The sequence below is a fragment of the Quercus suber genome, unplaced genomic scaffold (genome assembly GCF_002906115.3).
Source record: "Quercus suber isolate HL8 unplaced genomic scaffold, Cork oak 2.0 scaffold_858, whole genome shotgun sequence".
Taxonomy (NCBI): Eukaryota; Viridiplantae; Streptophyta; class Magnoliopsida; order Fagales; family Fagaceae; genus Quercus; species Quercus suber.
In genome coordinates, this window is record NW_027070288.1 from 184055 (window position 1) to 200105 (window position 16051).

The following is a 16051-nucleotide window of genomic DNA, read 5'->3' on the forward strand; positions in this document are numbered from 1 at the left end:
GTATCAATTACTAAAAAGAGCTAGAAACTCAACTACATAGTCAATACTTAGCTCGAAGGGTTTTGTAAGTGATTTGTACTATAACTATTCTTGTTTAGTAGATTGCTTGGTGCTACAGGCCTAGTAGAGTTTTTCCCTGTTTTGGGTTTTTATCTCCATGAACATTTCCGGTGTTCTTGTGGGTGTGATTGATTGTTTGGGATTTGTTGTTTTTTTTATGTTTCCATGCATATATTATTTGGCTAATTACATTAACGGTTGGGTGTAATTTGATAGCTTAAAATTAACATAAATCATAAAATCAGTGTCTATAGTGTAACTCTCAAGAATCAACCCTTAATTTGTTTATGTAATACTTTGTTGTATATGTAAGGGTAAATTACATATTACACTCCTAAAGTTTGAGGGTATTTGGATTTTACACCCTAAAATTTTAAAATTTGAAATTTACCCACTAAAGTTTGTAAGTGTTTAGATTTTAAATTCTAACATTTTAGAATTTGGATTTTACTTTCTAAAGTTTAGAATTATTTGGATTTTACATCCCAAAAATTTGAAACTTGAGGGTGTAAAATCAAAACACCCTTAAATTTGAGGGAGTAAAATCAAAACACCCCTAAAATTTAGGAGGTAAAAAATCCAAATTCTAAAATGTAAAATTGTAATTTACAACTAGTTTATGTTGGCTTTAATTCCGTGCCAAATTTGATTGTAATTATGTTCAATCTTATGTACCCTATATTATTTGTGGGATTTCATTGTAAGGGCTGTGTGAGAGAGAGAGTGTGTGTGAAGACTCAAGGCATGAAGACTAAAGCTATTTTCGTGGGTAGCTCACAAGTAAGCTTCCCGCAAAGTGATGCATGTGACCTACACATGACTGGAATGCGAAAAGTTAGGACAGGATGGAAACAGCTGGTTTTCGGGAGTGTCTCACGGGTAAGGCCTTCCCGCGAGATACCTGCGAAACATTCTGTTTTGCTGAACTATTATTTCTGATACACACTATTTGTACCCACACTATATATACCCACATTACCCACAGATGTTGAGGAGTACTTCTGAGAGAAAACCCTAACCACAAACTTTGAGAGTTAGAGATTGTTATACCCACAATTCTCTACACAATTCATTATGGATTTTCCTCAACTCCTACCTCTCCATTTTCATATACTTGAGAGGTTGATAGCCCAAACACTTACCACACATTTTCAGAGTGTCAAGTGAGATTTTGATACTGCTGGGAAGTATTGGAAAAAGCCAGGCTTGCGAGATTCGGAGAGCTAAACAATACACGGTTCCGAGAAGTCTTATTGGAGTAAGAGCTTGGAGGACTTAAGTGCATTGGGTAGATTAGGTTTGGAGGATCACTTGCTACTCATGTATCCCAACTGATTGTTTAGTGGATCGATTACCGCTTGGAAGGCGGCAGAGAGGTTTTACGCCGAGTACTTTGGTTTTTCCTCTTCGATAACACATCGGCGTGTTATCTTGTATTTGCATTCTTCTTCCCTACTCTTTTACTTTTCAGTTTACTACTGTGTTATATTGATTATGGGTTAAAGTAGTTTATTTGTTTATCTACTCGCATTTACTATATTCCGCACTTAGTATAAGTTAGAGTAAAATCAATCGAGCCGTAATTATTAATTGGGGGTCCAAACAACTCTTGTGTTTTAACACATTTTTGTGCTTTCATGAAATGTTTGGGTATAACATTCAAATACCCTCAAATTTCAGGGGGTAAAATTCAAATTCTGAAATTTTAAAATATAAAATCCAAACACCTCAAAACTTTAGGATTGTAATTTGCAATTTACCATATATTTAAACATTAAACATCTTGTAAATAAATTGTGAGTTACTCATATGATGACACATGTCCATATTTAAAAGTGTATTTACACAATTAAAGTTTTTTTTTTTTTCCTTTTATGTATACACAATTAACGATTTACACATAAAACAATAAAATATGAAAATTAAATATTACACTTAAATCTTAAGGGGTTTTTTTATATTACGAAAAAACCACATGAGGTTTTGTATATTACACTTAAATCATTTTATTTAGTGTGATGGCAAAACTTTGGCTTTGTATTGTCCAACATCTTCTTCTTCTTCTTTTATTACACTTAAATCTGAAGGGGGTTGTGTATTTTATAAATATAACACATGAGGTTTTGTATATTACACTTAAATCATTTTATTTAATCTGATGGCAAAATTTTGGCTTTGTATTATCCAACATCTTATTCAATCCATGACAATGCTGTCATATGTGAGTGATGAGTGCCTTCTAAATCATCACCTAACTACAGATTATCATAACTAGAAGACTTTGTGTCAAAGGATTTATATCGTATGTCTCTCTTTCATTGGATGTGGGATGTAAGTAATCGGATGTGGGATTTAAGTAATCATCACCTAACTGCTATTAGAGTAGTTTTAAAAGGTCAAGCATTGGAATTTAACCAAATCCAACAAAAATTTTAAAGAGGATGTTAAACTTTTAAATTCATAAATTCGAAATAATATCTAAAATTTATGGACTTGAAATCAATACATTTTAATTTTTAAACATATTAATTTAAAATCTAAATTGAAGATACCAAACACAACCGTGAATATCCAAAAACCGTGAAGTATTCTTATAGGACTACATTACACTGATTACAGGACAAGAAATCCTCCAAATTTGAGACCACCTTATCATGATGCTCATAAGATGCAATGAATAATATATGAGTACGTTAAAAACTAAAAGGAGAACAAGTTCAACGTAAAGAAACAGAACAAAAAATAAACAAAATAAGCTGCCACACACTGTCGCTTGTCCTGTTTCTGTCGTTCTGTGACCTTTTTATATGGCTCTCCCAGCAACGCCAAGTAAGGCTCTCCCCACCCAATAGGCCAATACTAACGGGACCAAATTGGAATATGGTGTCCTGTCTTCGTCCCGTTTCTCTTTAGGACTAGAAAACTTGTGCGGATAAGATGGGTCGAAGGTATTTTGCTATTTCTAATAAGGTAGCTTAGGCATTCCTAAATAGTAGCCAAGAAAAACAAAGTATTCTGTAACCTAGCTGTATATTCTTATTCCAAATGCAGTTCTACATTATTCATTCTCTAGTTAAAATGATCTTGTCCGCAAATTTCTACAGCTAAATTTCATACTTACAAATATGTTAAGTATGGTTGAACTTAATTAGAAGGGAAGAGAATGAAACAAGACCCATTATTAAATTTTTTTTTTTTTTTTTTAAAACGACCTCTTGATTAGTTACTCTAATTGAAAAAGGTGGGGGAAAAGAGAGAGTGTAATGTCCTCATGGCATAGTTGACAGCCATGACCGGCCGCGCCTTTTCAAGTAAAACAATAATTCATAATCCTATGACGATCTCATATCTACAAAGTATAAATGACTTGAACAATAAACCTTAACTTTCAAAAGAAAAAAAAAAAAAACAATTAAGCACTAGTAATTAAATTATTCTAAATTTATCACCAAAAGCGTCTAAATATTGCCTAAATTAATAGGTGGTGCAGCCTGTTCACTGATGATTGCATGAATTGCAGGGATCATGTTGAGTGGATCACAATCCAAATATTTATACATATATGGTACACAATCCACAGCCAATTGATGAGCAGCCAGAAAATTTTAGATCACAAAATATTCACTTTGGGATAATTCAAATAAGTTGAGTGTATCAAGTTCAAGAGGATAAAGTTAATTTAAAGACCCAGGCCTTTTTTTTCTTCTTTTTTTCTTTTTTTTGGTTGCTAAAAGACCAAGGTCTTAATCTTCTTTGGCTTATAGATTTGTAAATGCACCAGAATATGGCATGGGCACTTGTGCAGTTCCAATGATTAATGTAAAGTAATTCTAAGTAGATCCATAATTCTCAGCTTAACGCTAACACCATCGTATTATTATACATCAATGGCGCACATGGAAAAAAAGAAATTTGCAAAAAGAGTTGCAAGGTTTTTGACAAAAAAAAACATATATAATCCTTGAAATACAATAGATCTTAACAGTAATGACAATTATATAGAGACTTACAAAACACTAATTAAACACACAGCTTCATGATTCATGGAACTCCCATCTAACATCTTGAAACACTTTAGAATGGCGTGCAGGTACTTCATTATTGTGACAACCCTCGTCGAAATTCTGTGAATAGCTAACAGCATCATAATGGAAAGACAAAGGCTTTGAGTCTTTTGACCCATAAAAGTTCTTACTCTCTCTAACAAACCTCCTAAGAAGATTTCTCCATCTCCGGCTCCTTTTGTTATGGCTGCAGCAATGGATGCGAGAGTATTCAAGTTCTTCATGCACTGGAAAGCAAGAAGGGGAGCTCATGCACCCAGAGAAGTATGACGATCTCCGGTGACTGAGATCACTCTCCATTTCGACACAAAGTGTGGCTTTTAATTATCTTCTTTGATCTTGGTACCCTGGCTATCTAGCTAAGCTTAATTCTCATATGGTTCCTCAATAATTATATGAGTGAGAAAGGATGCCATTTCTATAATAAGTGCCAATCATATATGTAATAGATCCTTTTTGAATGAATAAGTTTTGTGGACCTCACCAATGTTTTCCTCTCTGTCAATTTATATTTATATAGTCACATGACCCACAACTTTGTTACCTAGTATTGAAAATGACAGAACTTAACATGTCTTTCTCAAATGTATAAATACTCCGCACTTTCCACCGACTTCACTGTGATCAGTCAAATGGATCGACTTGACCCCGAGAGTTGCAACTTACACCCCAAGTTTTACAGCTAATGTCAATTTTATGTTAATTACATAATTTACTGCCCACTTGTTTAAGTGATTAGCCAATTAACATTTGCATGTATGGATCAGCATATAAATAACATATTAACAATATTTTAAAAACCAGACTGAACTAGATGGTTCAATTGGCTGAACCGAGAACCAAACATAGACCCAGTCTGGTAAAAACTTGAAAAATCGACAAAACTAGTAAAAATCATAAACCGGTTCATTTTTCAGTTCTTTAACTATTTCGGTTTTTAAAACCATGTTAAATAAAGCACAATCACCCACAACATACTGAAGTTGTTATAAAGAGAAAACCCCAAGTACCAAGTGGAAAACCTCTTCAGAACATCACAATACCAAATGATTTACTAGAGAAAATAGTTGCAATACATCTTACATACAAAACGTCCAAGCTAAGAAATAAACAATGTATTTAAGCCCTCCAAGCTACTACTAGGAATTGACTCCTCGAGTCTTTTCTCTCCTCTAATCATCAAATCTAAAATTTAGCTCCAATTGGAAACTCCAATTCTCCTTGGAAATTACGAGCTGCTCCAATGATTCTCAAGCTCCAATTACCACCAAAACTTTGAAGGTTGATTTAAGTGTGATGAATTTCATCTCCTCTCAGGAATTTGACAATTGTTAAAGATAAATTAGACATATTAACCCAATAGTATAGGCCTAAGCTCACACATACCTTGTGTGCAAGGCAAATCTCCTACTTATATTAGAAGTCTAGGGTTTAGCGTCCTATATATATCCATGTTATGTTCATTGTAACACAAGAATTGTACTGCACTCTCATTTAATAAAGATGTAACTCTTAAGGGTTTCCTCCATGAATGTACGCTATTAGACTGAACCACATAACCATCATGTTCTTATGTTCTCTATTTTATGCTTCCACTTTCGCATCCGTTCTAACATATTCAACATAGTATATCAAAACTAATATTTAACAACAATAATGAGAGGGAGAAGATAGAGAAATTGATGAAGGTTTTAGCTCTAAGTTTATGGGTTTTCTCTAGCTCTTTAGATGGGAATTAGGCCACAAAAGTCATGGGAAATGAGAGCATATATAGTGAGAGTACGGGCTAGAATCAATAGCAAAGAAATTCATAACAAAATTGTCTCAGATTCTTTGAAGTTTGCTCCTGAGAGAGGGTGAACTTATTGGGTTAGTTGCTTTTCAAATTCAAGTTTTGTTCCTCACTTGGCCTCTTATAGAAAATTTCATAGGAGCAAAATCTGTAATAGCAAACTTCAATGTATGTACTTTGACCACTTCACCCACCAATACAAATGAAAATCCCAAAAAAAATCACATAAACACTCATAAAGTTTAAGATTAAAATAAAAAAAAAAAAAAAAAAAAAAAAAAAAAAAACTTCAAATTTGTCATGAAATTAGTCAACAAATACAAGACCTAACAAACTCAAACAAATGAGTTTTTTCCCAAATTGTTCCTTCTTGAAGACACGACTCCACGAAAAGTCTCTTACCCTTGGTGTAGTATTATGGAGGCTCATTCATGGTTTTGAAACCTGGACGTTCAAAGAACAAAAAGGAAGAGTTATAAGTTTTAGAGGTCGGACTGAGATTCAACCGAGATTGAACCGTGATGACGTCATAATGAATTAATAATTAACTAAAATATCAATAAATGAAATAAATTTTTTAAAAAAGAGCAATATTTATTTTATATATATATATATATATATATATTTATTTATTTATATATCTATGAAAAATAAAATTATTCTCAAAAAATTATAAGAAAGTTTATAAAAATAATAAAGTATAAAAAAACATTGAAAGTTATAGTTGATTGTTTAAGTATAAAACTATGAATATATTTAAAGAATTTTAATTATAATTATTTTAATATATCCCCCTTTTGACTTTTGAGGTGGATAATTAAAATAAATGATATAATAAAATATTATTAATTTTGATTATAATATAAATATATAGTAATGAAAGAATTATTCTTATGTCATTCTTTTAAATATACTTCTGATAAATTCTAAGGGATCAGCAGGCTGAAAAATCTTCGAATGCTTTTGATCTTGAGTAATGAGTCCTGGAAAACCAAAGCAAATCAGAGAAGACCGGTGGAAGCCGGCCTTTAATTATCCGATGGTAAAGTTAGTAGATTGGAGGAAAAAATGAGCCCTCAAGACTTCCTTAACTTCTTATCTAGAATTTACCAAAAGAGAAAAAGTCCCCTTACCTCTGCCTAGAAGGGCCTTTATATAGCGTTAGAAATCGGTTATTTCTCCTAATCGTCGTAGAGTTTGGAGGATTCAGAGGGTAACTTCCTTAACTGTCACAAGGGTCACCTCTTCGGGAACTGAGTTGGGATTCAAGCAATATGACTTTTGGTTGAAAGTGTACTTAGTCTAACTCTTGGTGAATTTGCCTCGTCCATCATTAAGGAAGGACGAGGTTCACTGTCCACTCGTCCTTCATTGGACGAGTGTACAAAAGAAGAAGAATGGTGATAAAGGAGGGACGAATGTACCAACCATTTTCTCTCCGCTCTGAACATTGCTATGGACGGCCTTATGGACGAGTGATTGACTTGGTGTTTTTCTTGCACCATCAGTTGCCCCCTGTCCATATGTCGTCCAAGGAAATGTAGTAATTTACTCCTCTGGACGGACGAGCTTTTCCTAATAACCAGAAATGCCACGTGTCACAATCTAATTGATGATTTATTTTGTCGGTTCATTTTTCGAGACAAATGCCACGTGTCAGTGTTTGATTGGTTGTGTCGTTTCATATGCTCAGGTCAACCATCTATAAATAGTGGAATGCCCCCATTACCCTCTTGCTTCTGAGATTTTTCCTCCTTGACATTCCTCGTCTAGAGCCTCGTCTAAGACTTTCCCGCATCCATAGTTTCAGTGCGTCCTAGATCCAGGTATTCCCTCTCTCCTCGTCTTTTAGGTTTTCAAAAATTTTCTTTTTAGAAAATGTCAGGTATCACCATTTCCTTGTCTAGCGATAGTACAGAAAAAGCCATAGACGAGTATTACGACGGGAGTAGTAATAACTCTAGTGGTACTAGTAGTAGTAGCAGTAGGGGAAACACTACTGACGAGGAGTATGTCTCAGGGGTCCCTGGGGTTCCTTTAGAAGAAATACAGAAACAACTCAGGAAAACTATAGGGTCCCAGGTAGGTACCTCGTCTTCCATCCCTCCGTCCAATCCTTTGGACGAGACGGAGGTAACTGTATATAGCTGTGCTGTAGATATTCCTTCAAAGACGGACGAGGAAAGATTAAATAACCTTAGGGAGTGGTACCAAATCCCAGACGAGTTTAATCCTAGATTACCCATCCGTGGAGAGTAGTGTTGCAACCCTCATTTTGGAATAGGTGTATACGAGGCCTACCTTCTTGGAGGTCTTAGATTTCCTTTAAATTCTTTTACGAGAGAATTGTTAGTTAGGTTAGGTTTAGGGGTGTGTCAATTCAACCCAAATGCATGGAGATTAATCATCTCTATGCAAGTTTTGTGGAGGGAAGTGTTTGGAGGGGATCGTCCTATTATTGTGGACGAGTTCCTCTACTACTATAAACCTTCCGAGATTCATCAATCTCCTGGCTTTTATCAATTCACAGCCAGGAGTAAAGACTGTAGACTGGTGAAATCCCTGGCCTCGTCTGACAGAAAATGGAAGACGGAGTTTTTCTTCGTCTCTGGATTCTGGGCTGGAAATCCTGTAGACGTTGGCCGGGATTCTTTTGGTCGTTTTACTGGGGACCTAGGGAACCTTCGTCCTGAGGGTAAGTCCCTTAGCTTTCCCCTTCTTTTTCCGTACCTTTCACTTATTTTTATCTCATTTAACCTTAGTTTATTTTATTACAGCTGTTGGACGACCCACTTTGAGCAAGTTATACCGTGACCGCGTCCACAGGGCTCGTCTTCACGTAGACAGGGATTTCCACTCTTTGGTCACCCTCAGACGACTAGCTAATTGGGGTTTGGGTCCTAACCCATCTAACATTGCACTTGCACACAAGATCACAGTGAGAAAAATTAAGTAAATTTTTTTGCATTCTTTAGACTTTTGCATTCCTTACATCTTTTATTTTCATTTTTCTAAGTGAATTCTCTTCGTCCCTTTACAGGAATGGCTACCATGAGAGGTAACAAGGGGAAGGAAGTAGGTGTTGAGGGGAACCGTCCTAAGTTTGAACGCCAAGCTCGTCCCACTGCTGGGGAAAAATGGAAAACCATCTCCAAACACTTGGACTTGGAGAACCTCCCCAGCAGGCGAGGTAAAAAAGTTAAGCATGGCTCGTCCCAGGTGGTCAAGCCCACTCCGTCCTCCCAGCAACCTGCCAAAGTTTATGAGGTCGACTCATCCACTCCTGTAGAGTCTACTCCGTCTAAGACCCCTCCGTCTAAAGTCGCGCCTTCCTCATCTCAACCATCCCAAAGGGCCCTTTCTAATATCATTGAAAATGAAGATTTAGCCTGGGAGCGTTTTAAAAGTGCTGTGACGGACGAGGACATTAAGGTCTACTATGACATGTCCCTGAAGGACTTTGAACACTCTGGTGTTCATGACCTCTTCAAGGTAAAATTTCTTCCTTCGTCTTGACTAAATATTTGTCATAACTAAATGTGCATTTTTCTCTCTTTTCTTTTTAACTAAACCTGTTGGTTGTTGACTTTTTCAGGGCATGTCTAAGTTTATAGCCGCGTCCAAACAGGCCACTGGGTTGGACAAGACGAGGATTTTACTGGAGACGAGGATACAGGAGCTAAAGGAAGAGGCTAGGCAATGGGCTGAAGTGGCTGCCAAGACGACGGAGGAGGCGAAGGATCTTAAGGCTTTAGTTGAGGAGTTGAAGGTTAATGCTGTAGAGAAAGATGCTCGTCTTGAAGATTTACAAAGGAAGAGGGACGAGCAGAGCATTCTCCTTTCCAGAGCCAAGGAAGATGCAGTGGCTGAGTTTAAAGCATCTAAGCAATACACAGATGCTTTGGACGCCAACTACGCAGCAGGGTTTGAAGACTTCAGGATAGACGCTGCTGAGAAATTTCCTGATGTGGACTTCAGCTCCATCATGCTTAATCTGAACCCTGCCACCACTAGCTCTCTCCTTGGTCTTGACTCCGAGGACGCCAACATAGAGGACGATGCCACAACTCAACCTCAGGACGACCCCAATCCAGACGCCTCAATTTAGAAAATACTTCAATGACTTGTTTATTATTTTCGAGTTTAGTTCCCTTTCCTTTTTCTTTTTTTTTTTAAGAAAATATATGTAACTTAAGTACATTTAATTCGTCCATGTTTAAGGACGAATCTTGATAAACAGTTAAGGGTGTTTAGGACGTTTCTTGTCCGCCCTTGAAAAACAATTAAATGTATACTGTTTGTTTTACGTGCATGGACGAGTGTTTATTTTCTATACTTAATCTCCTGTTTTACTCGTCTATATTTTATACACAAACTCAAACCATTTTTATTGTAATTCTCACTTGAGTGTAATTTGTTCATGTAAAATGGTAACAAAAACTTCACTCGAAATGGTTTAAGTAAATAAGCACTACTCGTCCTTAGACTTGCCTGTGCTTTTGTCTCGTCCATGAGATACATTCTTCTTTAAAGTAGGTGATTTAAACAAGTTCAAAACGCCCATGTTGTCTCTCGTCCATGGTATGATTAGGTATCATCTTCTACCCTCCTCCATTTTATGGACGAGCATGCCTTGGTTTTGCTTGTAATTTGATGTGCCAGCTCTATCTCGTCCTTAGCTTTGGACGAGAATGCTTTCATCCTTAGGAAATCTTGAGATTACATCTCTGCGTCCAGAGAATTTTCTCGTTTTAAGCTTTTCAACTGTTTTTAAGTCAATGTGAACAAAAAGCAGTGCTTGAATTATGGATTTACACAACATTATGTACATTCCACAAATATTGTTCATAATACATTGTTCATAGACGAGGCATGTTTTAAGAAACTAATGTCTGCCTTAAAAGAAAACCAAACACAAACCAAACCATAAACTTGTCCTTAACACAATAATAAGACAAATTAAATAAACAGTCTTTTATGTAGAATAGTTCATGGTCTTCAGACTCGTCCGAAGTCATGTTCATCTAAGCTTGCATTTTATTGATAGTACTTCCTCAAGTGTTCCACATTCCAAGGATGCTCTAACTTCCTCCCATCAAGTGCTTCCAAGTAATAGGACCCTTGTCTTTTGCAGTTGACGACTCTGTAAGGGCCTTCCTAATTTGGTCCCAACTTCCCGTGAGCTGGGTTCTTTGTTGTCAAGGAAACCCTTTTTAGGACGAGGTCTCCTACGCTGAAACACCTTGGCTTCACCATTGCATCATACTGCCTAGCCATAAGGTTTTTGTACCTTGCCATCCTTCGTTCAGCATCCATCTTTACCTCGTCTATGAGATCAAGGTTCAAATGGAGTTGCTCCTCATTATCTTTGTCTTGATACGCCGCCACTCTATGATTAGCCATATGCACTTCTACAGGTATGACCGCTTCTGTTCCATAGGCTAGCTTGAAAGGAGTTTCCCCTGTAGGAGTTCTTGTTGTTGCTCTATATGCCCACAAAACACCTGGTAGCTCATCTGGCCACACTCCCTTAGCCCCTTCAAGCCGAGTCTTGATTAACTTGAGCAAGGATCGGTTTGCAACTTCTGCTTGGCCGTTAGCTTGTGGGTGGGCTGGTGAGGAGTAGTGATTTTGAATTCCGAAATGTAGGCAAAAATCTCTAAAAAGTGCATTATCAAATTGTCGTCCGTTGTCCGATATCAGCATCCTGGGTATTCCAAATCTGCACACAATGTTCTTTCATACAAAGTTTTTGACATTCTGTTGCGTAATGTTAGCCAAGGATTCTGCTTCTACCCATTTGGTAAAATAATCAATACCAACCACGAGAAATTTCATTTGTCTCACGCCCAGTGGGAATGGACCCAGAATGTCTAGCCCCTATTGTGCTAAAAGCCAGGGGGGTCGTCATTGGAGTCAAATATTCTAATGGTTACCTGGGGACGTTGCTGAACCTTTGGCATTGGTCACAGACCTTGACGTAGGCCTTAGCGTCAGCTTGCATGCTAGGCCAATAATACCCTGCACGGACGATTTTGTGGACGAGTGATCTGGCTCCTGAGTGATTGCCACATGCTCCTTCATGGATTTCCCTTATTATGTAGTTTGCTTCATCCGGTGCCAAACACCTTAGATAAGGCTGAAAAAAAACCTCTTTATAAAGAATCTCATCCATTAGAACGTATCTGGCTGCCCTTACCCTCAGCTTTCTTACTTCGTCCTTCTCTTCTAGGAGTCATCCGTCTTTCAAGTACGACACAATTGGAGTCATCCAACTTGTCCTGCCTTCCACCTGTTGTACTTCTGGGATGTCTATACTTGGCATATATTGAATTTCATCAATTTCATCTACGGCTTCACTTGCTGAGGCTTCTTTCGCCAAAGCATCAGCTTCCATGTTTTCTTCCCTTGGGATCTGAACGAAGTTCACTTCCTCAAACTTTTTAACAAGGCGCATCACTCTGTTTAGATACTTCTTCATCCGCTCTTCCTTGGCTTCAAACACGCCATTCACCTGGCCTTTGATTAGCTGAGAATCTCCCAAGACGAGGAGTGACTCTGCTTCAACGGACTTGGCCAACTCCATCCCTTTGAGAAGAGCTTCATACTTGGCTTCATTATTAGTTGTCTAGTACTGCAAATGAACCTTGTGTTTTAATTTGTCTCCCTCTGGAGATTGTAACACCATACCTACTCCTCCTGCGTATTGTGTAGACGAACCATCCACATAAACTACCCACTTAATGTTTTCCTTCTCACCCACCTCGTCACAATTCAAAGTAAACTCTGCAATGAAATCTGCCAGAGCTTAAGCTTTTATGGCATGCCTCGGTTGATACTTTATGTCAAACTCATTGAGCTCGACGGCCCATTGGATCAAACGTCCTGCAGCCTCTAGTTTGTTCATTGCCTTCTTGAGTGGGTGATCTGTTATGACATTAATGACGTGAGCCTTAAAGTAATGCCTTAGCTTTCTAGAGGCCGTTATCAGTGCAAAAGCCAATTTCTCCATCAACGGATATCGTCCTTCTGCTTCCCTCAGTGCTCTGCTGGTATAGTACACAGGTCTTTGTACCTTGTCTTCCTCCCTTACTAATGCTGAACTCACAGCATGTGGGGTGACTGCCAAATATAAATACAATTCTTCCCCTTGCACGGACGGGCTTAACAAAGGTGCCTTGGTGAGGTATGTCTTCAAATTTTCAAAAGCTTTTTGACACTCGTCAGTCCATTCAAATGCTCTTTTAAGAACCTTAAAAAACGGCAGGCACTTGTCAGTAGCTTTAGAAACAAACCTGTTGAGGGCAGCGACTCATCCGGTGAGGGACTGGACTTCTTTAACACTGCTCGAAGGCTTCATATTCAATATTGCTTGGATTTTATCAGGGTTTACTTCGATTCCTCTGTAGGAGACCATAAACCCCAGAAATTTTCCTGATGATACTCCAAAAGCACATTTGCTAGGATTCAACTTCATGTGATACTGCCTCAGTGTATTGAATGTTTCCTGCAAGTCATCTAGATGCTTATCCTCGTCCTGAGTTTTTACCAACATATCGTCTATATAGACTTCCATATTCCGCCCGATCTGTGGACGAAACATATGGTTGACTAGTCGTTGGTACGTTGCTCCAACATTTTTCAAACCGAAAGGCATCACTTCATAACAAAATAATCCCTGACTGGTGACAAAGGACGTCTTCTCTTGGTCCGCTTCATCCATCCTAATCTGATTATATCCAGAGAATGCATCCAGGAAACTGAGCAACTTATGGCCTGCAGTAGAATCTACCAGCTGATCAATGCATGGTAACGGGTAACTATCCTTAGGACAAGCCTTGTTTAAGTCAGTGAAATCAACACACATCCTCCACTTGCCGTTCGCCTTCTTGACCATGACCACATTGGCCAACCAGTCAGGATAGTATACCTCTCGAATAAACTTCGCTGCAATTAACTTCTGAACTTCCTCCTTAACAGCATTATCTCTCTCTGGGGCAAACACCCTCTTCTTTTGTCGCACTGGTTTGGAGGAAGGGCATACACTCAGACGGTGGGTAATGACACTAGTGTTGTGAAATTTTAAAGTACTCGCAAGTGTATGAACCATACCGAAGTATAGTTTGACAAGAACGAGGTCGAACCCACAGGGACTTGAATGAATGTAGGAAAATTAAATCAAATCTTAACCAAATTAATCCTAATCTAGTTTAATTAAAAATTGGTTGTTTTTAAATTAAATAAACTAAGCAAATAATAAAATTAAGCAAATAGTTAAACTAAGCAAAAGATATAAAGCAATAAAAAGATGTAAATAATCAAGGGAAAGGAATTAAGGTTTTGGAATCCGCCTTGTTAATTCGTATCAGCATATATTTATGATCATTAATTTTTCCCAACTCACTACATGATAATCTAGAAATCAATCTTGCTACCATGGAAAATATCATCATTAACACTTATGTTTAAAAATCTAAAGCATGTTCTTCTTCGCTTCTTAAATATAAAATTAAATCATCAATTGTATTTGTAGCCAAACAAATCACAAGATATATCCAATTCTAAAAATCAAATCATAAATTGTATCCATTGACAGACAAATCACAAGCGATATCCAATTTTATAATCAAGAATTAACAAACCAAGCATTCAATTAATTAAGACAAATCCTAAATCATGAGAAAAACATGATTGAACTCATATGTAGAATCCCATCTTAGTCAATTGATATGAAGCAAGAACAATTTAAATCATTAAAGAACAACTATTATGGGAAAAATTAAATCACATAAATAATACTAGTAATCCTTAACAAGGTTTCATCCTCAACCCTAATTATAAATTTAGCTACTCATGGTAATTGAAATAAACAAAAGAATAAAATATTAAACATTAAACTAGACAAATTAAATAGAGAAAGAAATAGTCACAATGCTATCATGGAGAAAAGCTACAGAGAAGCCACATGCGGCACTGGCTCTTGCTCCAATTTTCTGTTTTGCATGTCAGCCCTAGCACTAGCCTCAGTCCCCCCTGAATTTTGCCCTAAAAAGCCTTTAAATAAGTCAATGAATCCTATTACAAGTTGAATTCCCGTTGGAGAAAATCCCAGACTTTTAGGCTTTACTTAACCGACTATTTAGGCCCACTTAACGTCATAATTAGGGCTTTTGGTAAACTACAAAGTTGTAGCCCTTTAAGTTAACTTTCCAGACCAACTTGAATCATCTCAATTGGACATCTGAGCCGAAAGTTATGCCGAAAATACTAACTAATGTGCAGGCTGGAATCCTAATCCGAATTGGACTTGGATTTGGTGCAAATTTCCTTTGATTCCTTACTTCAATTGGACTTAAATTTAATATTCATGCCTGGCTGGATGTAAATTGGCTTGATTCAATTGGCCTAGCCCCACTTTGCATGTAAAGCCCTTGTTACCTGCAACACAAAGATATTATATAATCAGCCACAAAATAACATAAAAGTAAGGCCAAATATGTAGATATGTGAGTACTTTATTGTATATATTTCTGGGGCAAACACCCTCTTCTTTTGTCGCACTGGTTTGGAGGAAGGGCATACACTCAGACAGTGGGTAATGACATTAGGATCTATACCCAGCATGTCTTCGTGACTCCATGTGAACACATCTCTGTTTCTTTTCAAAAAACAAATGAGATCTTTCTTGATCTTCGCTTCTAGATCTGCTCCAACCCTGGTACACCTCTCAGGGTTATCATCATCTAAAGGAATATTTTCCAACGCTTCAATGGGTTCTGCCACAACTTTCTTTTCTTCGATAGTCATCGTTTGAACTTGCTCGTCCGCAGCCAACATGGCTAGATAACACTCTCTTGTTGTTAATTGGTCTCCCTGTACTTGGCCTACCCCATGTTCCGTTGGGAACTTGACCGACAAGTGGTAAGTAGATGTAACTGCCTTCCACCAATTTAGGGTTGGCCTTCCAATTATTGCATTGTAAGAAGACGAACAATCAACTACAAGGAAGTTCACCTCCTTGGTAACTTGCTGTGGATATGCCCCCACTGTCACTGGTAATGAAATACTACCCATGGGTTGCACCTTCATTCCACCAAAACCCACTAGGGGGAGAGCTCGATGGACGGAGCAAGTC